General features: G+C 39.8%; 1 pseudogene across 1 annotated transcript; it reads right to left on the minus strand.

The window, feature by feature from the left end:
• Window positions 1-4,314: 4,314 nt before the first annotated feature.
• On the minus strand, window positions 4,315-5,673 carry LOC308242046 (nuclear prelamin A recognition factor-like; annotated as a pseudogene). The gene has a single exon. The product of its transcript is annotated as a nuclear prelamin A recognition factor-like (transcript).
• Between the last annotated feature and the right edge of the window lie 17,303 nt (window positions 5,674-22,976).

Genomic DNA, 22,976 nt, shown 5'->3' on the forward strand with positions numbered 1-22,976 from the left:
TGATCCCAGGCTCAGCCCATGCCCAAGCCTAAAGCCTGCACACCAGGCTTTAGGCTTGGGAAGGGGGACCCCTGGCACCTCCGATCGCAGGCTCGGCCCCTTACCAAGCCTAAAGCCTCTGCCCAGGCTTTAGGCTTGGGAAGGGGGACCCCCCACCTCTGATCCCAGGCTCAGCCCCTTCTCAAGCCTAAAGCCTCCCCCCGATGGCCAGCTGGGAGTGACCTGGGTTCCAAGGAGGTTCTTGGGACCCAGGTATGTATGCAAATTAACCATCATCTTTGTTGGGTTAATTTGCATACTTACTCTGATTGGCTGTGGGCGTAGTGGAGGTATGGTCAATTTACATGTTTCTCTATTATTAGGTAAGATAGGAAGCTATACTAGTATTTACTGCAAAATAATTATAATCTCAACTAATGTCCAGGCTGAGTTAGGAGAAAACTGAAGGCAGCACCCTGTTCTCAGGTTTACTTGCTCATTGGTTCCTTCCTATAATTTTACAGCAATAAAGCCTCTGCCAACCAGATAATTTCAGAGGACATGGGTATTTCCTCAGTGTGCAACCATCAGTCTAAAAGGGCTCTGCTCACAAGTTTAAAGCAGAGAGATCTGTGGGGACCCAAGAGTTGGCTGTGTGTGTGTGTGTATGTGTATGTGTGAATGTGTGAGTGAGTGTGTGTGTGTGTGTGTGGTTTTGGTAGAGTGAGACTGGGATTTTTCATTATGTGCAGAATACTTTTGTAATCCTGGAAGTTTCCATTGTGGCATTATTTTCTCCTTCTAGTGTATTGCATGCAGATAATTTATACAATTCTTTTTGTGTTTGTTTGTTTGTTTGTTTTTAGCAGCTATGAAAACATTTAGAAATGTACATATTTCTTTAAATTTTCATCTGACCCATGATCTATATACCACATACATAAAAAGAAGCAAATTTCTGCTCTGGAGCTAAAGTATAAGTTTCTTATTTATTCCCTGCAGCTTGTGTTCCTTTCAATTTGCAAATACTTAAAATTTCAAAAACTTCATACATATCTGGATATTGAAATTAATTCTTATGGCATGTCTGAAAATATAAATTTTAGTGAAAGATTTCTAAAACTCATGTCTAAGATTTAGTTTCAAATAAAATTTTTCTCCTGTGACTAATTGCATTGCCTAAAAATAATAAAACAGTATTTATAACCTGTTACATATTCTCCCAGAATTGTGTATATGTGGAATATATAATGTTTTATAAATTATGTACTCTATAATATTAATTAAATATTATTTTAATAAATTTACATACCATTATTTCATATTTATTTTAATATATAATATTATCTTATACTATATTGGTAAATTGATAATTTTAAGGAAAATAATAGTTATGAAAGTTTACATTTATTTTAACATATAAAACTAGTGTCCTGGTGCACAAATTCATGCACATTGAAAGGAAATTAATTAGAAGAAATATTTTAATATCGCTATTCGCATCTTGCTAATGAAAAGAAAATAGGATTCTACCAAGTCTCCTATGTACCTACTCCAGGACTTCTGTGAGGATCAAATGAGATGGGGCATGAGAAAACGTTTCACAAACGTTTGGTTAAACTGAAATATTTTCACCTGGCTATAAAGCAAGTCGGGTTCTAGGACTGAAGAAACTCCAAAGATGCTAGTCGCTAGGGAGAGGAAGCCGAGCATTGCTACGTGACGTTATTACCCAGCACCCACAGCCACTGTTTCCGGGCTAGGCTGGGCTGTGGGCCATATTTTCTGCCATGGGGTCTCGGCAGCATTGGCTGCAATTTGATGGGGTGTCACTTCGGGGTGGAGGCAGGGCCTGTGTCCCATTTGGGGGAAGCCAAGTGTTGGTTTGTCAGCACCAGGTCCGTGGTGCTGTTTATTTTTAAATGGCCAATGTACATCATGACATTTCCTGCATTGAGTGTCTGTCACCTGGTGGTCAATGTGCGTCATGGCTACCAGTAGGATGGATGGGCACTTAGCCTTTTATATATATAGTAGAGGCCCGGTGCATGAAATTCGTGCACGGGGACAGGGGATGTCCCTCAGCCCAGCCTGCACCCTCTCCAATCTGGGACCCCTTGAGTGCCAGCCTGATTGATTTCTAACTGTTCCCCTGCCAGCCTGTTTGCCTCCAACTTCCCTCCTCTGCCGGCCTGGTCACACCTAGCTACCCTCCCCTGCAGGATTGATCACCCCCAACTGCCCTCCCTTGCAGGCCTCGTCCCTCCCAAACGTCCTACCCTGCTGGCCATCTTGTGGTGGCCATCTTGTGTCCACATGGGGACAGGATCTTTGACCACATGGGGGCAGCCATCTTGTGTGTTGGAGTGATGGTCAATCTGCATATTACTCTTTTATTAGATAGGATAGAGGCCTGCTGCAAGGGTGGGGGCCAGCTGGCTTGCCCTGAGGGTGTCTTGGATCAGGGTGGGGGTTCCCTTGGGGTGTGGGGTGGCCTTGGCAAGGGGTCTGTGGTGGTTTGCAGGCCGGCCACGCCCCCCGGCAACCCAAGCAGAGGCCCTGGGATCTGGGATTTATTTATCTTCTACAATTGAAACTTTGTAGCCTTGAGCGGAGCCAAGCCTTCTGCTCCCTCCATGGCGGCAGCCATTTCTGTTGGGATTTATGTATCTTCTATAATTGAAACTTTGTAGCCTTAAGCGGAGGCCAAAGCAGGCCCGGGCTGCAGAAACTTGGCTTCCTCCATCGCCAGGGGCAACCCTAGCCTCCTGCTCTCTCCAGCTTCATGGCTGCCACCATTTCTGTTTGGGTTTAATTTATCTTCTATAATTGAAACTTTGTAGCCTTAAGCGGAGGCCTGGGCTGGCCAGAGTGTGTGGAAAGCTTGGCTTTCTTCATCACCGGGGAAACCCAAGCCTCCTTCCTGCTGTCTCTGTGGCCGCAACCATCTTGGTAGGGTTAATTTGCATACTCGCTCCTGATTGGCTTGTGGGCGTGGCTTGTGGGCGTGGCTTGTGGGCGTGGCTTGTGTGTATAGCAGAGTGGTGGTTAATTTGCATATTACTCTTTTATTAGATAGGACTAGAGGCCCTTGCAGGAAGATTCCTACAAGAATAGGGCTTCCTGTGGCCCTCTCCGCCACCCCGCCTGCTTCCCTCCCTTCTCCATCACCCCGCCTGCTTCCCTCCCTTCTCCCCCGCCCCGCCTGTTTCCCTCCCTTCTCCCCCTCCCCGCCTGCTTCCCTCCCTTCTCTGCTGCCCCGCCTGCTTCCCTCCCTTCTCTGCTGCCCGCCTGCTTCCCTCCCTTCTCCGCCGCCCCAATTGCTTCTCCACAGCTTGGCTTCCTTCTACGCTGTCTTCAGTCTTCTCCTGGATATGCAAATTAACCTCTATCTTAGTTGGGTTAATTTTCATACTCGCTCCTGATGGCTGGTTGGTGTGGCTTGTGGGCGTAGTGGAAGTATGGTCAATTTGCATGTTTCTCTTTTATTACATAGGACTAGAGGAGATGCATGAATTTGTGCATGAGCAGAGTTCCAAGGGGCTCGGGGAGAGCCAGGACCTGATCGGCCCTCCGGGTGGCAGTGGGATGCCCTTGCCAGCCTGGGATCTGGATCCGTCCCGCACATGTTCCCGCCAGTTGTCAGGAGCCACCTGGCAGCGGCTTTCTTTTTTTTTTTTTGACACTTCAACTGTTCATTCCATAATCAGAAATGGATCTACATTACCACAGAGGCTGAAACCCTACTGTAAATAGATTGAAAGCAGAAAATAGGTAACTCACACAATAGGTAATTCACTCCAGTGCCCCCTGACTCCCAGCGACAGGACCTGGTCAATAGGACCTGGTCTCAGTCCGGTGGCCACAGCTGCAGAACATAGATCTGTTTCAAGAAAAGTTGGGAATGTAGACTTTCCTATGAGCCCCTATTCCAAAAAGTGGCAGTTTATTCACATTGTGGCAAGGACACCTTCAAGAGTAACGTAAGTGGGTGAAGTCAGGGCCAACCGGGCCCTTTCCTCATCCAATCTCTCTGAGGCATGTGGACAGATCCAAGTCTCAGTCTTAGCTCTTTCAGGACACTTCTGGGTTTTTTTTAAGCCTAAAGGACAGTAGTCTGTCTCCATTCTTGTTCTTTGGGAATTTTTCTTTGTCGGATAAAACGACACGTACATTGGGGCAATCCTCTCGAGATACAATATTCCAGTTGCACCCATGTGAGGATGACAGCGCCCCTCAGAGGGAGGGAGCCAGCAGATGGGGAGCAGGGAATTCTGAAAACCGAATCGATGACAGAGATGCTAAGCTTTTCCTTCATGCATCTGACACCCCTCCTCAGGCGGCCTGCAGGCCGGGTGTCTGCTGGACTTTTACCACTTGATGTCCTGGAAGGCTGCCCTGGGCCCTGCTAGGCAGTGTGCAGGGCTGCCTGGGCCCAAGAGGAGTTGCCCCCTGCCCCAGCCACTCCTGGTACAGCTCCTGCCCATGGGCGCTAGTCTCCAGGGGCCACACTGGGATTGCAGCGTAGATCCTTCCATCTGCCACAGCAATGCCTTGTCTTAACGCCCGTCCTCCGCCTGGGCCTTGCTCCTGCCGCTTAGACATACCCAGCGCAGGCCAGGACCTCCATGAAGTGGCAGGGGAACTTGCCCCTCTACAGCTTCAGGACCACTTCTGGATGTTCCGAAAGCCGTAAGCAGCCTCAAAGCATAGCAGAACCTCTCTGTCCCTTTCAGGGATGACCTCCTGGAAGTCTGTTCCTCAGGGTGCGGTAGGTGAGCACCCCCACATCCTCATTGAACAGCTCCTTGGCCATATGCCTGAAGATGTGCACCAGGTACCCATTGGAGCTGGCACCCTCGTGGAGCCTCACCTCCTCCTCCTTCATGTCTCCAAACAGAGTGTCTATGGCAGCATCATTCGAGGAGAGGTCACTTTGCTCCATTATCTGGACAATTTCATCTGAGGTTAACATGCAGTCAGCACCCCGGGAAGTGTCCTGAGGGAACATCTTCTTGAAGGGCCTCCAGTTTCTTGTCATAACACGGGGCCACAATGATGTGGAAAATCTTTTCTGGGGACAGGTTCTGCCGTCTGGCAAAGTAATCCTTCACCAGAGAGCCCATGATCTGCTGGGAAGACTTGGCCATTCAGAGGTGGGGTGATGGGTGACCCAGCACACGCTCTGCATATCGGTCCCAGCCGGGGCAGGCAGAGGTCAGCATGGGTAGCCGGGGCTCTTCCTTACGGTGCTGGCAGTACGGACACTCAAATTCCTTCTGACTCTCCAGGATGCTGAAGTCCACAGCTATCTTCATGTCAAAGACAGAGCACCTCAGGGCTTTTGAGGAAGCCGCAGAGCCTTCTGGATGCATCAGTGTGACACAGGCTGAATTTAGCAGCAAAATAAGGCAGAGACTGAGCACCTTGTGCTGTGAGGTATCACATTTCTTATTAAGGTTCAGAACATGGAAGTAGTCCTTGGCTGAAAACTTGGACTCCTTCCTCTGCAGTCACACAACTGTCACACGCCAGGCAGTCACTCAGAAATATCATGGCATCAGCCAACTTATGGAATTCTCCCTTCTCTCCGTTCTCCTGAGCCGGACTCTGGACGTTGACCGCGGCATTGTCTTGGTCATCAGTTTTTGGTTTTTTACTACATTCCTTCCTTGTGCAGAGCTCACACTTCATCAGGAGCTGGGCAGGCGTGGGCCGGCTCGAGTGACCTGGAGGAAGCATGGGGAGAGCAGTCACTACTGGTCGCCCCTGGTGCTGCTGATGTATGCTTTTATAGCCTTTCTTCCTTGTGGAGCGTCTAGGGAGGGGAAGCGGCCATGCAGCCCAAGGCTGAGTTCCAGGAGGCTGGCAGCGCCGTCGGGATTGTGCAGGTGGCGCTGGTCCATTGGTGCCTAGCCGTTCTCTGGAGATTGAACCTGCAGGACTACTGAGGAAGTGAGTGGCTGCTGTGGGGCTGGTGGGCCTCCTTAACGGGTCGGTCAGGACAGGCTCTCCTGCTGTGGGAGTGCACTGACTACCAGGGGGCAGCTCCTGCATTGAGCGTCTGCCCCCTGATGGTCAGTGCACTTCATAGTGACTGGTCAACCAGTCATTTTGATTGTTCCGCCATTGGGTCGCTGGGCTTTTATTATATAGGATAGATAATTCAAATGTTTAACACATTTTTTCTACATTATAAATAATTGTTAAGTTTCCATCCCTTATAATTACTTTTAAATTTCAATTTTCTTTGGCTGATTTACTCTGTGTATTTACTGCTACAACTGAATAGTAAAATTTTACATTATTGGTTAATTGCATTTAAAAGAAATAAATTTGCCTCTGTGCAATTTTTCTCCTTAAAACAGTATTCTGAATCGCTTAGCTGGTTGAGTAAAATCAATATTTCTTGCTATTTCTAGAAAATTAACAAGGTTTAAAAATCTATGTGTATATTGGTATTACTATAAATATATAAAAATAAAACAATATACATTGACCAAATCTTCTCAGGAATCATATATAAATGATATTTATATATGTGATCTTCCCTGTCACCTAAGCTTTATATTCTTAATATGACAAATTCTTATCCTTGAAATAAAATTGTCATGTATGTTACAGCTAATAAATTTTAGTTTGTATGAAACATTAATTTCAGTGTTTATTAAATAAAAAATCTGTGTCAGATAGTTCATTGGCCACAGGGAGGCAGGACCACACAATTTCAGCCACAGCCTAAATGGCAAAACTAAGCAGGGCCAGAGATGTCCCATCATTGGTATGAAAGCCTTTTTGCAGCCCCCAGGATGTGGGCTCAGTGGCTTTCTTCACCATGCTGTTCTACCAGGTGGAACATTTCCAGTGCTCACCATTGCTTACTTTTACTTTCACCTTCATACTGGCCTATGATGCTTTGATACAGAGCATCATGGATAAAAGTTAATATTTCTCACTTCTAAGATGGCATTTATAATAATATTTGTTACAGAGTAATTAAGTGACATGTCTCCACTCTTAGATGACTTTGGGAAAACTGTATTATTTGGATCTAATATGCCTTTTTATAATATCCTAACTAATTGTCTTAAAAAATCTTAACTGACAAATGATAAGGACAATTGTCAATCTGTAGTCACCAGTATCACCCATGCTTTTTCTTTCATGACTCCAACTAGAAAATTCAAATATTAGTGTTCATGATTCTTTACCTAACCTAAAACTAGGAATTAATCATAATCATCAACTTATTCACAAACCCTAATGATAAACAGTGATAATTACTATTTTAACTGATCTTTAAATGACTTAGACAACTTTTTCAAATTAAGATATTATTCTTTATGTTCTACTTGTTTGACTTTTTGAAGGTTTCCCAAAGTCATCTGGAAAGCTGGAGTATGAATTATTAACAATCTTCTTGGGAGATTATAATTGAGGCAGGTCCATTCAGTTCTTTCAACTTTCCTTTACTTTAACTTGAGAAAAAGCGCACACAAAATAAGTGCCAGAGAGGACAAATGAAACTCAAATCCCAGTTCTACCACTTTCTAGTTGTGAACTAATGAGGCCTGTATTGTCTTGATTCTAATAGGTTCTAACTCACAGAAATCTCCTAGCCCTATTTACCCATCTGTAAAATGTGATAAAACTCTTATTTCATAGTTTTTGAGATTTAAGTGTGAAATCATTGTAAAATTACATTTCATTTCATAGGTTTCTTAATAAATGGCAGCAATTTTTAGTAGTGTTGCTAATTGTGATAAAATATAACCCAAGTATAATTCAAAAATACTACTCCAGTATGTGTTCCCATAAACACACTATAACATATGTTGCCTTGAATTACATGCATTTGTGAATCTTTCAGGCTAGATAAGCTGAGTGGACACTTAATTCTCTGCCTCCCTCCCATCCCCTTATTCTGATACCTAGCACAGTAGTAGATGCTCCTTAAAGAGATGTTGATTGAACTGCTCAAATCATTATATCATGGGTGATCATCTCATAAGGAAGAAGGAAGTTGACTAGATTAAATCATTCCTTGTATTTCTTACCCGTGTCCTGGTGCACAGATTCGTGTACATTGAAAGGAAATTAATTAGAATAAATATTTTAATATCACTATTCGCCCTTTCTCTATAATAGAAGTCTCAACCAAATTCACGATCAACAATGACAGATCAAAACACCCGCATGCGATTGGTGCCAGCTGGAGCTTTATATGTATCTCACATGTGCGAGTCAACTTAGCCTTTTATATATAGAGATAAACTTGTTTAATTAGACCTGCTTTCTGATTTAGCTAAGCTTTTTCCAGTCCAGTGAAGCACCCCAACTTCTCTTTCAGGTAATTGTCAGCAACACAGCAGTAAATATTAATACAAAGCAGATTATTATTGTAGATCACACAGGGAGAACAAAGGGTAAAAAATTTAACTGTAGCAGTGTTTGACTATATTCTGCGCAGTGAGAAAACCTGAAGTCATTTTTAAGTTCCATCATTTCTTACTTCTTTTCAGTCGGGTAAAGTTTCTAAACTTTCTAAATCTCCGTTGTCCAGCTAATGAAAAGAAAATTGAATTCTACCGAGTCTCCTATGTACCTACTCCAGGAATTCTGTGAGGATCAAATGAGATGGGCACGGAAAAATGCTTCACAAACATTTAATTAAACTGTAAAATGTTTGCACCTGTCTATAAAGCAAGTCGTGTTCCTGGGCTGAAGAAACTGCAAGGAGGCTAGTCGCTAGGGAGAGGAAGCCAGGCGTTGCTATGTGATGTCATTACCCAGTGCCCATAGCAACCATTTCTGGGTTGGGCTGGGCTGTGGGCCACATTTTGTGCCATGGGGTCTCGGCAGCATTGGCTGTGATTTGGTGGGGTGTCACTCTGTGGTGGTGATGGTCCCTGTGTCCCACTTGGGGGAAGCCAAGTGTTGGTTTGTCAGCACCATGTCTGTGGTGCCGTTTATTTTTAAATGGCCAGTGTGCATCATGGCAGCTCCTGTGTTGAGCATCTGCCCCCTGGTGGTCAGTGCGTGTCATAGCTACTGGTTGGAGGGAAGGATGGACACTTAGCCTTTTATATATATAGATTCAGTCTGTTAGTCTTGTAAAAGCACAGCCAAATGATACAATAAGTGTTTAAAAATTATGTCATAAATATCTTTATTTCTGTAGCTATCATTCAGGCTGCTCTGAAATAAAGAACCAAAGGGACCTTATTATTAAGATAAAGAGAAATAAAACTGCAGCATGAACCATCAGGGCAGTGAAATTAGCTTAGGTTGGAATTATGGCTCTGAAATAGTGATCATTGTCGATGTCTCCAATCACTTACCCTGCTTTGGTTTCTGTGTCTTCTTGGTAAAATTAGGACAATGGATGAAGTCATGTGCCAAAGTCTTGCTCAGCCCCAATTTGGCAATTTTAGTTATGAGTAAGAAAGCCCAAAAACATGTGAATTTTAAACCCTTAATATGTGAACAAAGTTATAGCAACAAAACCCCTTGCAACTGAGATTTCTGGGGAAATTTATCCAATTAAATGACCATAGACAGTCCTCATTTATGCCTCAATCATGGTGCCTCATCTGGTTTAGCATTTTGCCTGGATTTGTTTTAAATTCGATTTAATTAGCAAATGAAGTAGATCTCCATTATAGCTTCTACACAGTCTTATCTGGTAGTGTGTGTGATACCTGTGCTCTGGGTGGAGATTTTACTTTTATCACATAAATAAATATGAAAAAGAACCAACAATCGCCTGTCTATTTCCCCAAGAGAACTAGAGGCAAGGCAATGGAACCCTCTTCTCTTGACCAGCAGTGCAGGAGCTTGCTCACCCTTTAAATAAGTGCGTTCATATTGGTGTGAAGTCTTGGCTAGTAGTAGGACACCACACCCCCTGTCAGCCACTTGAAGTGCAAGCCAGCTGTGCTACCTGCTAAGACCTGCCAGATACAAAAGCTACCAAGCTGCTTCTTGGCAGGGTGAGTGGAAACCTAGACAGTTATGTTAAGGGTGCATGAAATATGTGAGTGAAATGGAGGCTCAGCAGTCTTGCCCTAGAATGCATAGTCTGGAAGCTTTTGCTACAAGGCTTTTGCCAGTCTTTACCTGGTGAAAGTCTCCAGGCTGTTCATTTTCTTGTTTGGTGACACTATGCTATCCTGGTATTGTTATATTTTATTTTTAAGTAAACATTTATTTTAAGGTAGACTTATATTTATAGAAAAGTTGTAAAGTTAGTACAGAAAGTTTGCCGATAGATACAACCAATTCAAGTTACCCCTATTATCAATAAGTTGTATTGTATATAAGACATTTCTTACAATTAATGAACTCATATTGACACTTTATTTTAATTAAAATTCATACTTAAGCCCTGACTGGTTTGGCTCAGTGGATAGAGCATCAGCCTGCAGACTGAAGGGTCCTGGGTTTGATTCGGGTCAAGGGCATGTACCTTGGTTGCGGTCACATCCCCAGTAGGGGGTGTGCAGGAGGCAGTTGATCAATGTTTTTAACTCTCTATCCCTCTCCCTTCCTCTCTGTAAAAAATCAATAAAACATATTTTTAAAAAATCCATACTTTAATATTTTCTTAGTTTTTAAATAATGTCTTTTTTTCCCCCCAAGATCCCATCTGGGGTATCATAATGCTTTATCACCCTGTCTCAGTCTTTTTTTGGCTGTGATGGTTTCTTGTACTGTTTTTGTTTTGATGGCAGTGATGTTTTTTTCAAAAGTACTAATATTCTGTAGAATGTTTCTTAATTGGGATGTATTTGATGTTATTTTCTCACAATTAGACCAAGGGTATGGGTTTGTGAGATGAAGACTGTAATGTATAATTTTCATAACATCATATAGATTATGTATTATCAACATGTCTTTTTCTCTGTTAATTATAATCATGAGATAGCTTATGTCAGGTTTATATACTGTACAGTTTCTCTTCTTTCTCCCTTTGTATTCTGTTCTCTGTGGAAAAGAAGTACTATGTACAGCACACACTTACAGAGTGAAAAGCTATGTTCTACCATCTTGAGGACAGGGTATATCAATTCTGGGGGATTATTCTGCATGGAAGATTCATCAGTTCTCCCCCATTTAGTTATTATTTATTCATTTAAATTGGTATTAGCTCATGAATATTCAATTTATATGATGACTTATAACTCAACACTACTTTATATACTTAGTTGTGTTGAATTCTATCTTTGGCCATTAAAATCTTTTCCCCCTTATGGCATACCACCCTCATTTTGTTTATTTTGAGTGCTTCCTTACTTTCTCGCACTACAAGGTCATCCTATATATTATTACCTAGGCCAGTATTGGAATCAAAGAGCTCTGATTCCTTATGTTGGAAAATAGTATTAGAAACCAAGATCTAGGTGCTATGTGTGTTCATTGCTTCTGCAGTATCACTGCTTCTAGGCATTCTCAGAGGACAGAACAGGGAAATATATGTTTGGATACTAACGTATATACATATACATATCTATAAGTATTTATAAAAATAAAATTTTATATGTGTGTGTGTGTGTGTCTCCATCTGAAGTATGCTAAGATAAACATGGATTCATATTGATGTTTTCAACTCTAATCCATAGCCACATAGATCATTCTCCTTGATTGTCTCTAACTTCCCAATTTAGCAGTACAACATCTGGCTCCCACCATTCACCATGAATTTACTTAATTTTAAGTTCATTATACAGACATAGTGACTTTCAAATTATTAGTTCACACCCCTTTGGGAAAAACTTTATCAACCAGAATACATTTCTTATGTAAAACTCCTTTTGTCTTTAGACTTATAGACTCTACCAATTTCCAAAGTTACTTGAGTTAGCACTTTTGCTCCTCATCCCTCCAGTAAGACTGTCCTATATGATAAAATTCCAGCAACTGAAATGGCAGAACACCAGAATGACCAGAGACCAGAACAACCATGGCCCCTTGTCCCGGCCAGCCCCGCCACCCAGCAGAGACCCCCACCACAAATGGGAGTGGGGCCAGTGTGCAAACCACCTATGGCCCCTCACCCTGGCTGGCCCTGCCCCCCAGCAGGGACCCTCACCCCAATCTGGGGCCCCCATCAGGGCAGGCCAGCCAGCTCCCACCCATGAACCTGACCTCTATCCTATATAATAAAAGTGTAATATGCAAATTGACCCTAAAGGCGGAACGACCACTCGACCAGTCATTATGAGGTGCACTGACCACATCTTGGTCCCTTCCCCCGGCCGTCAGGCTCCAATCACCAAATGGCAAATGGGGAACTGGAGGTGTGTGGTGGCTGGGGTAGGAAAGATGGCCCTGATCACAGGCCAGGCCTAGGGACTGTACCCCCACACAAATTTCGTGCACCAGGCCTCTAGTTTCCTATATTCATGATACAGTCCAATTCTTTTGTCAGAGTTTGATTTAAATCCTGGGATAACCTGACCTCTTAAATTACTTTTTAAATTTGTATGCATTAAGGTTTCCTCTTTCTGTTGTAAAACAATGTGGGTTTTGATACATGCATAATGTCATGTGTCCACCATTACAATATCATACAGAATAGTTTCATTGCCATATATTTTCCCCATGCTTCACCAATTCAACCCATTCCTCACTCCTCACCTGAAAAACACTCTGTTTATTGTCTCTATAGTTTTTCCTTTGTCAGTATGTAGTTTATTCAAACAGGCTTCTTTCACTTAGCAATGTGTATTTAAGTTGCACCTATACATTCATATGGCTTGATAGCTCAATTCCTTTGTATAGTTTAGTCTTCTATTATATAGAGCAGCAATTTTCAACTGGTGTGCCATAAAAATGTTTACAACATACAATACTTGACTATTTTAGTCAGGGACATTAACCTCTTTTCCCTTAGATTGTCAAATTAAAAATGACACACAGCAATAGCATTCTGTGAAAATAAATAAAAATTATACCTATTTTTCAGATCAGCAAAATAAATTTCTTTAGGTTTGCCACAGATTTTTAGTAACTAGTTTATATGTGCTCTGAGATTAAAAAAAGTTACAATTGCTGGTATGGAGGAAAAGTAGCTTATTTTTCCATTCACCTATTAAGAATATCTTGGTTGCTTCTAATTTTTGGAGACTATGAATAAAGCTGCTATAAATATTCACATGTATTTTTGTAGGGATATAAAATGTAAAATCAATTGGATAAATATGCGTGACTGCCAAATCATACAGTAAGACAATGTATTAAACTGCCAAACTGTCTCCCAGAGTATAAACAATTTTGCAGTCTCATCAGCAATGAGTGAGAATTTATATTGCCCTGCATTTTTCCCAGCAATTAAAATTGTCAAGTTTTTTGGATTTTAGCTATTCTAATAGATGTTTTGTGATATCTCATTGTTTTAATGTGCATTTTTCTAATGCCAGATTATATTGAGCAGGTTTTTATATTATTTGCCATCTGTATATCTTTTTGTTGAGATATTCAGCTCTTTTGCTTATTTTAAATTGGATTGCTTTCTATTGTTAAATTTGAAGAGTGCTCTGAATATTTTGAATGTAATTCTATTATTAGATACTAGAGGCCCGGTGTACGAAATTTGTGCACGGGGGGAGGAGGGGTGTGTCCCTCAGCCCAGCCTGCACCCTCTCCAATCTGGGACCCCTTGAGGGATGTCCGAGGCAGTCGGACATCCCTCTCAGAATCCACAACTGCTGGCTCCTAACTGCTTGCCTGCCTGCCTTCCTTATTGCCCCTAACCGCTTCTGCCTGCCAGCCTGATAACCCCCTAACCACTCCCCTTCCAGCCTGATTGATGCCTAACTGCTCTCCTGCCAGCCTGTTTGCCCCTAACTGCCCTCCCCTGCAGGCCTGGTCACCCCTAACTGCCATCCACTGCAGGCCTGGTTACCCCTAACTGCTCTCCCCTGCAGGCCTGGTCCCTCCCAACTGCTCTCACCTGCTGGCCATCTTGTGGTGGCCATCTTGTGTCCACATGGGGGCAGGATCTTTGACCACATGGGGGCAGCCATCTTCTGTGTTGGAGTGATGGTCAATCTGCATATTACTCTTTTATTAGATAGGATAGAGGCCTGCTGCAAGGGTGGGGCCCAGCTGGTTTGCCCTGAAGGATGTCCTGGATCAGGGTAGGAGTTCCCTTGGGGCATGGGGTGGCCTGGATGAGGGGCCTGTGGTGGTTTGCAGGCCGGCCACGCACCCCGGCGACCCAAGCAGAGGCCCTGGTATCTGGGATTTATTTATCTTCTACAATTGAAACTTTGTAGCCTGGAGCGGAGCCAAGCCTCCTGCTTGCTCTGTGGCCACAGCCATTTTTGTTGGGATTTATTTATCTTCTATAATTGAAACTTTGTAGCCTTGAGTGGAGGCCTGGGCCAACTAGGGTGTGTGGAAAGCTTGGCTTCCTCCATTGCTGGGGAAACCCAAGCCTCCTTCTCACTCAGTGGCCACAGCCATCTTGGTTAGGTTAATTTGCATATTCACTCCTGATTGTCTGGTAGGTGTGGCTTGTGGGTGTAGCAGAGGTAAGATCAATTTGCATATTACTCTTTTATTAGATAGGATGTGTTTTGTAAATGTTCTCCCAATCCGTGGCTTATCTTTTTATACTCTAACAGTATCTTATGCAGAGCAGCATATACTTAATTTTAATAAAGTCCAACCTATTGATATTTTTCTTTCATGAATCATGCTTCTGGTGTCATGTCTAAAACTCATCACAAAATCCAAGATCACTTAGATTTTTCCCCCGATATTTTTTTCAGAGTTTTATAGTTTTGTATTTTAGGTTATATCTATGATCTATTTTTAGTTCAGCTTCATTATAAGGAGTAAAGTCTGTGTCTAGGTTCCTGTCTTTTGTTTATAGACACACAATTATTCCATCACCCTTTTGTAAAAAATCTCTTTTATTCCATTGAATTGCCTTTGCCCTTATGTCAAAAATCAGTTGATTGTATTTGTGTGAGCTTACCAGACTTTTATTCTGTTACTTCAATGTGTATCTATTCTTTTGTCAATAGCATTCTATCTAGATTGCTTTACCTTAATAATAAGTCTTGAAATTGGGCAGTATGAAGAATTTTGTTCTACTTATTCAGTGTTGTGTTACTTATTCTTGAATTTTTGGCCTTTCTGATATGTATAAAATAGCTGATATGTATAAAATAGCTTGTTGGGGTTTTGATTGAATGTATAGATCAAGTTGGAAGAGGTGACGTATTAACAATATCAAGTCTTCCAATTCATGAACAGAGAATATCTCCCTTTTTATCTAGATCATTGCTTTCTTTCATCAGTGTTTTATAGTTTTCTGCATAAAGTTCCTATATTGGATTTATACCCAATTATTTTTTGATGCTCTTATATAATGTTACACAAATGGGAAAGAAAAAAATTACAGTGTATTTGTAGGATGACATAATTATCTATGTACAAAAACCCTAAACAATTTTTACAAAAGAACTCATATTAATAAGTGAGTTTAACATGGTTGTAAGCTAAAAAGTTGATATAGAGAAATCAGTCATTTTATTTTTATTCCCAATTCTAATATTTCATTGTTGGCATATAATAAAATGACTGATTTCTCTATATCAACTTTTTTTTCTTTCCCATTTGTGTAACATTTATTTTCTTTCCTTGTCTTGTTTCAGTTACAAAGGACTACTTATATGTTGAACATGAGTAGTAAGAGATATCCTTGCTTGTTCCAAGTCTCCAAGAAAAACGTAAGTCTCTCTCTCAGTGTCACATGTGACATTAGCTGTCAGTTTTTTGCAGATGTTCTTTAACAAGTCGAAAAGTACTCTTTAATTTCTAAGATTGATGAATTTTTATCAAAAGTGGGTGTTGGATTTTGGAAGATGCTCTTTCCCCATCAATTGATGTGATCATTTAAGAAAAAAATCCTTACTTGGTTGGCAAGATTGTATTACATTGACCTGTTTTTGAATGTTGAACCAGACTTGCATACCTGGAAAAAATTCCACTTGGTACTTGGTCATAGTGTGTAATTCCTTTTACACATTGTTGGATCTGTTTGGTAATATTTTTTGTTGTCTGTCTGTCTGTTTGTTTGTTTGTTTTTTCAGGATTGTTGCTTCTATGTTCATGAGAAATACTTGTCTATGGGTTTCCTTTTCTGTGATATATTTATCTGATTTTAATATTAGGGCAATTATAGCCTTATAAAAGAGTTAGGAAGTGTTTCCTCTGCTTTGATATTTAGAAGAAACTATGGAAAATTGGTATTGTCTATTCTTAAAAGTTTGGTAGAATTTAGTTGTAAAATCATTTGGGTGCAATGCTTTATGTTTTTTCTATGTTATTAATTATTGATTCATCTTAAAAAATAAATATAGGAATCCTTAAATACTCCTCAGGGAGCATCCATGTCTTGTAACTTTTTCAGCTGAAATCTACTGTTCTTATACTGTAGTATTATTGGTATGATTGGTGAAGTAAAGAGAAAAGACAGTGTCCTGTATTTTTGTGATTAAATATTAGTCTTTTAGTGGGCTCGTGTTCCTGGGCTGTATCATCACTAGTATTTCTTAGCTCTCCTGCACCCCTCTGGTGATAAGAAGACAAGAGGGGGTGGGAACAAATTCCAGAGCTTTACTTTGAGCTCATGAATTGGAGGCAAGAAAAAAAAAATCAGACTATTCTTGATAAATTTCTACTTCAAAGCTCTGAAAAACTGATGTAACATTGGTATCATTTGAAACTTTGTGAAGTTTCTAATATGCTAATGGAGTCAGTGAATTAATAGTTACTGTGTCCTTTGAAATGAATATATATAAAATTAATTAAGAAGATATCTTACAACCTAAACAAAAAGTGTTTCTTTATCCAGTGGTATAAAAAGTTTTTGGAGAGGCACAAGTAAATAGTTTTACTAAATTGAAATGTAATAAATTATGAAGGTCTATAATTTGGTATATAATTTGATGTAACAATCATATCATAAACACAGATACGATTTTGGAGACTTTTATTAGTAAATTATTTATCAAAGAAATATGCTCTTAATGTAGACAGAATACAGTACTTGCATAAGTATTTGAGATAAAATATTTAAATATTTTATTTGAAATAAGTTAGACTTTTATAAAATTCTCTATTTAGCCTAGTTTGCTCTGAGGTTATCAGATATGTTAGCTCCTAGGTAAGCAATATGTTTTCTATTTACAATGTTATGATGATATACAGAGAAATGGTAATTGAAGATGTGTACATTTGGTTACCCATTAGATGCAACTTTAAAGATTTAGACATGTTTTGGGAAAAAAAGATCACAAGAACCCATTTACCAAAAAATACACTATATTTTTCAGAAACTTTCTTTTAAAACTAATAGCATTAGAGACAGCTATGACTAAAAAATTAAAGTATGTGAATATGTAACTGGAGTTCTTTTTACGGTTTAAATCTTTAATAGAAATATGGAACGCTTCACGAATTTGCGTGTCATCCTTTAGCACATATACTAAAATTAGAATATTTGTTGTTCTAGATTATTTTTAATGTTCTGACAATTTACATGAAGATTTAATAAAAAATTATTTAATGTACATGGACATTAAAAAATTACTATCTTTTAAAAAGTTTTGAAATGAGATTTTAAATAGAGCTATTTCTTAGATTACCATTATAATCAATCAACCAAATAAATAAATATTTAGAAAAAATATTTGTGGTGATCTTTCCATAATTTAAAGGTGTTTTTTTTTTTACAATAAATTGGGCAGTTACTCCATTTATTTAAGCCATACACAAGCAACTCTAAAAAGTGGCATCTACAAATGTATTCGGAAATCATTTTTTCTTGCACTTTAATATTTCATCATATGAAACTATTAGGAAGCACATATTACATGACAAGCTTTGCCAATTAAAACTAGTCCTCCCAATATTCAATGCACACTCCCTTCAGATCAGTACACTTTTCTTTATAAGCATTGTAAGTTAGCCTGTACAAAAACTGCTACTTTCCTCTCTTTGAATTTATCTTTGTCAACTGGGACTGCAACAATGTACATAGATTCAGGTCAGGTATTTGTAGCAAAAATAAAAATAGAAAGCACCATATATTTAAAATAATTAATGCTTATTTAACAATATGAACTCTATTCTAGATACAAAATATGATCACATTGTGAGAATAGCTTGCACTTCAACTATGTTGCATATAAATGAGCAGAGTAATTAATAGGACCTAAAACTCCTTTCACCTGAAAGATTTAAAACTTTGCATCTTTAGAAAAAATACGATTTTTCACACTAAGGAGATTAATGTCAGTACAGGGTTGGTAATTCACTACTGAAGGACAAAGAATTTCCAGCTTATTGCTGTACTCATCCACCAAAAGGAGAAAAGACACAAAGTTAGAATTTGTTCTCCTGTTGCACCTGCTTACTTGCGAAGCCAGATATTTAAACATCCAAACTTTTTGATGCTTCCTTAAATATTAAAGTAGAGGAATTATTAGCAGAGAGTCCATGGGCATCGGGGATGTAAAAACTGAAGTGCACTGTGCATTTGGAAAGCATAATGTGCAGTCTGCTGGTGGTGATGGATGATGATTCCCCTTCAGGCAACACTAGCCACTTGGCTGAATGGCAGATGGGGAATATAAGGCAAACTCAGAGCTGAACAGGCCATCGAAGTAAGTAAGTAAAAAGAAAGGACACTAAAATGGGATGGATTGTTAGATGGAGGCTTGTAATAAATGGTGTCAGTGGTAACTCAGGGTTGCTTGTTCAATGGTTAGAATTCCAGGGAGGAAAACAGATTGGAAAACTCAGCCGCTAGGTATTCATTCTCAAAGTGCTATGGTTTTAAATGCAACTTACTATGAGAAATGCAACGTTAACATTTAGGTGATACCAGAGGATACATGTTAATATCTCTTTTCAGTAATTCTTTAGTATCTATGGAGGTTCTCTGTCAAAAGAAATGTCTGTATCGGAGAGAATTAGGATAAAATATAGTCAGAGTTCAATAGAGTTGGATTTCACAAAACTTCTCTAGAGAAGTTTAATGGCACATGTATTACTGTCACCCAACTTCTATGACCTCTACTCAGGCTGAGCTAGATGTTTCATATACTCTGTTTAAGATATCCCAGAAGATATTTGGCTCCATTCATTCATTATACTAGTATCAGTCAATCAGTCAGTCAATGAGTGAAATATGTGCTAAATTCTGCCTATAGTAACTATGTGCTGGGCTTTGTAATAGGTGCTGGTGAAAAAACAAGGTTCCTTAGATGTCTCGTCTAAGATTTAGTGACTTAGAAAACTTTTATTTTCATTTCAACAATTGATTTTTAAAATATTTTTATTAAATATTTATTGTTGAAAATATTACATATGTCCCCTTTTTCCCTCCATTGACCTGCCCCCTCCCCCAGGCTTTGACCATCCTATTGTCTGTACCCATGGGTTATGTATATATGTATACAAGTTCTTTGGTTGATCTCTTCCCCACCCACCCACCCACCTCCACCTTCCATCTGAGATTCCACAGTCTGTTCTATGCTTCTATGACTCTGGATCTATTTGGTTCATCAGTTTATTTTGTACATCAGATTCCACATGTGCGTGAGATTATGTGATACTTGTCTTTCTCTGACTGGCTTATTTCACCTAGCATAGTACTTTCCAAGTCCCTCCAGGCTGTCTCAAAGGTAAGATAACCAGGGTGTAGATGTACCACAGCTTTTTTATCCACTCATCTACGGATGGGCACCTGGGCTGTTTCCAGATCTTAGCTATTGTAAATTGCACTGCTATAAACATAGGGGTGAGTGCATACATTCTTTCTTGGAGCTCTGGTGGAACAACATATAACAAAACAAATTTTACCATAAATTAATTAATATAAGCAAGAGTTGAATTCCTACCACAAATCATCAATGTTATAACGAATAGATGTTGAATGAAACTATGCTATTTATAGATCTGCTGTATTGAATTCAGCTTAGTGTTTTATTTTGATTTAATTATATTGTGCTTTTGTCTTCATTTTTCAGAAGACCCCAAATCACATATGATATGGGTAGTTACTCTTTGTGTTTTTCTAGCATATTCTTTGTTCATCCCTTTATCTGATCATTTTGGACCAATATAGGAACTAACCTTGTGTATGTGACAAACCTCTACCCTCTGAACAGGTGTTAATAATTTTGGTTAACAAAATCATTTCTGAATTCAGGGTCTTCCAAAAGAAAATTAATGCTTTTCTGAGACACAAGTTAAGTACTTTTAAAAATTATTTTTATTATAAAATATTTTATAAATATATTTATAGAGATGCAAAACAACAATTACAATAACTGAAAATATGGATGCAGAAATTATCTTCTTTCAAAGAATTTGCTCTTGACCTAGAAATCATGCTGTAAGTGTGTCTCTCTCTAAGAACACATTCTGTCCTCAGAATTTTTTTCAGTTCAACATTGAGTATATCTCAGTGCTATGCCTTTAAACCTCAAAAGAAATCTTGTGATAAGAGACTGTGTCAGTGTGAGGGTGCATGTGCCTGCTTGCATCTGTTGCCTAGTCTCTGTTAACTCTCTCCTGCTGCCCTTTGCTTCCACCTATCTCAGTTTACTGAGTTACTCAAGAAGAAATATTTCTTGCCTGTGAGTAACCATTCTGAATCATTCACACGTGAGGAAACATGAAAATTCCATAGACTCTGACTTGCTTGGTATGACTGTTTAGATTACAGTTTTAGGTACATTGGTCAAATTTTTAAAGAGAATACTAGAATCTCATTCAAAATATAGGCATACCTCAGAGATATTCCAGGTTTAGTTCTAGACCACTACAAATAGTAAATATCGCAATAAAACAGTCACATGAATTTTTTGCTTTCTTAGGGCATATAAAAGTTAGGTTTACACTATACTATCATCTATTAAGTGTGTAATTGCATTATGTATAAAAACAATATATGTAACCTTATTAAAATATTTTATTGCTAAAAAACGCTAACCATCATCTGAGCCTTCGTTGAGTGATAATCTTTCTGTTGGTGGAGAATCTTGCCTCCATGTTGATGGCTGCTGACTGATCAGAGTGGCAGTTGCTGAAGGTTGGATGTGGCAGTTTCTTAAAATAAGGCAATGGTGAAGTATGCTGCAATGATTGGCAATTCCAGGATCCACATCTCTGTAGCAGGCAAGGCTATTTGATAGCATTTTACTCACAGTAGGACTTCTCTCTAAATTGGAGTTAATTTTCTTAAACCCAGCCACTGTTTTACCTACCAGGTTTATGCAATATTCTAAATTGCTTGTTGTTATATCAACACTCTTCATAGCATTTTCCCCCAAGAGTAGATTCTATCTCAAGAACCTAGGGGTATTGCACTAGCAGCATGAAAGCAACATGATTCTCATTGTATATCTCCATCTTGGCTGACCAAGTGCATTGTCAGTGAGCAGAAATATTTTGAAAATAATCTTTTTTTTTTTTTTCTGAGCAGGTCTCAACAGTGGGCTTAAAATATTCAGTGAGTCATATTGTAAACAGAGGTGCTGTCATGCAGCCTTTGTTGTTGCTTTTAGAGAGCATGCAGAGTAGGTTTAGCATAATTCTTAAGGGCACTAGCTAGGAATTTTGGAACGGTGCATGAGCATTGACTTCAACTTAAAGTCACCAGCTGTATTAGCCCCTAACAAGAGAGCCAGTCAACTTGTCTTTGGACGCTTTAAAGCCACACATTGACTTCTCCTCTCTAGTTATGAAAGCCCATCTTCTTCCGATCTAGGGCTCTTTTGTCTACATTGAAAATCTCTTGTTTAATGTAGCCACCTTCATTAATTATCTTAGCTAGGTCTTCTGGATAACTTGCTAAAGCGTCTACATCAGCACTTACTGCTTTACCTTGCACTTTAGTCATGGAGACAGCTTCTTTCCTTAAATCTCATGAACCTGTGCAAGCCTCAGAATTTCCTTTCGCAGCTTCCTCACCTGTCTCAGCCTTCACAGAATTGAACAGAGTTAAGGCCGTGGATTAGGCTTTGGCTAAAGCAGTGGTCAGCAAACTGTGGCTCACGACTACTCGGTTTGCCGCTCTGTTGACTAATGAGTTTGCCGACCACTGGGCTAAGGGACTGTGGCTATTTGAACTTCTATATAGACCACTAAAACTTTCTCCATTCTCATTAATAAGGCTGTTTTGCTTTCTTATCATTATTGTGTTAACCAGAGTAGCACTTTTAATTTCCTTCAATAACTTTTCTTATGCATTCACAACGTGGCTGTTTGATGCAAGAGGACTACCTTTTGGCCTCTCTCAGCTTGTGATGTACCTTCCTCACAAAGCTGAATCATTTCTAGCTTTTGATTTAGAGTGACAGAAGTGTTCCTTTCACTTGAACACTTAGAGGCCACTGTGGGGTTATTAATTGGCCTGATTTCAATATTGTTGTGTTTCATATAATAAGGAGGCCCGAGGAGAGGGAGAGAGAGTGGGGAACAGTCAGTTGGTAGAGCAATCAGAAGAGACATGACATTTAAGGACTAACTTGCTGTCTTCTATGGGTGCCGCTCATGGCATCTTAAAGCAATTACAATAGTAACATCAAAGATCACTGGTCATGGATCACTATAACAAATATAAGAATTAAGAAACAGTTTGAATATAGTGAGAATTACCAATATGGGACACAGAGAAATGAAGTGAGCAAATGCAGTAGGAAAAATGGTGCCACTAGGCTTGCTCAATGCAGGGTGGCCACAAACCTTCGATCTGCTCAAAACACAGTATCTGTGAGGTGCAGTGAAGCAACACACAGTAGAACGAGGAATGCCTGTGCTGATCTCCCAGCTTTATGGCTCCATTTCTATCAGTATCATAGTCCCAACGTACATTGAACATTAGAAATGTAGATATGTTTTAGCACAGAAATAGAAATAAGACAATAGGGCTAAAATTAAATATATGGAACCATGGGAGAAAAAATAAA

This window comes from Plecotus auritus (genome assembly GCF_963455305.1).
Source record: "Plecotus auritus genome assembly, chromosome: 1".
NCBI classification, from domain to species: Eukaryota; Metazoa; Chordata; class Mammalia; order Chiroptera; family Vespertilionidae; genus Plecotus; species Plecotus auritus.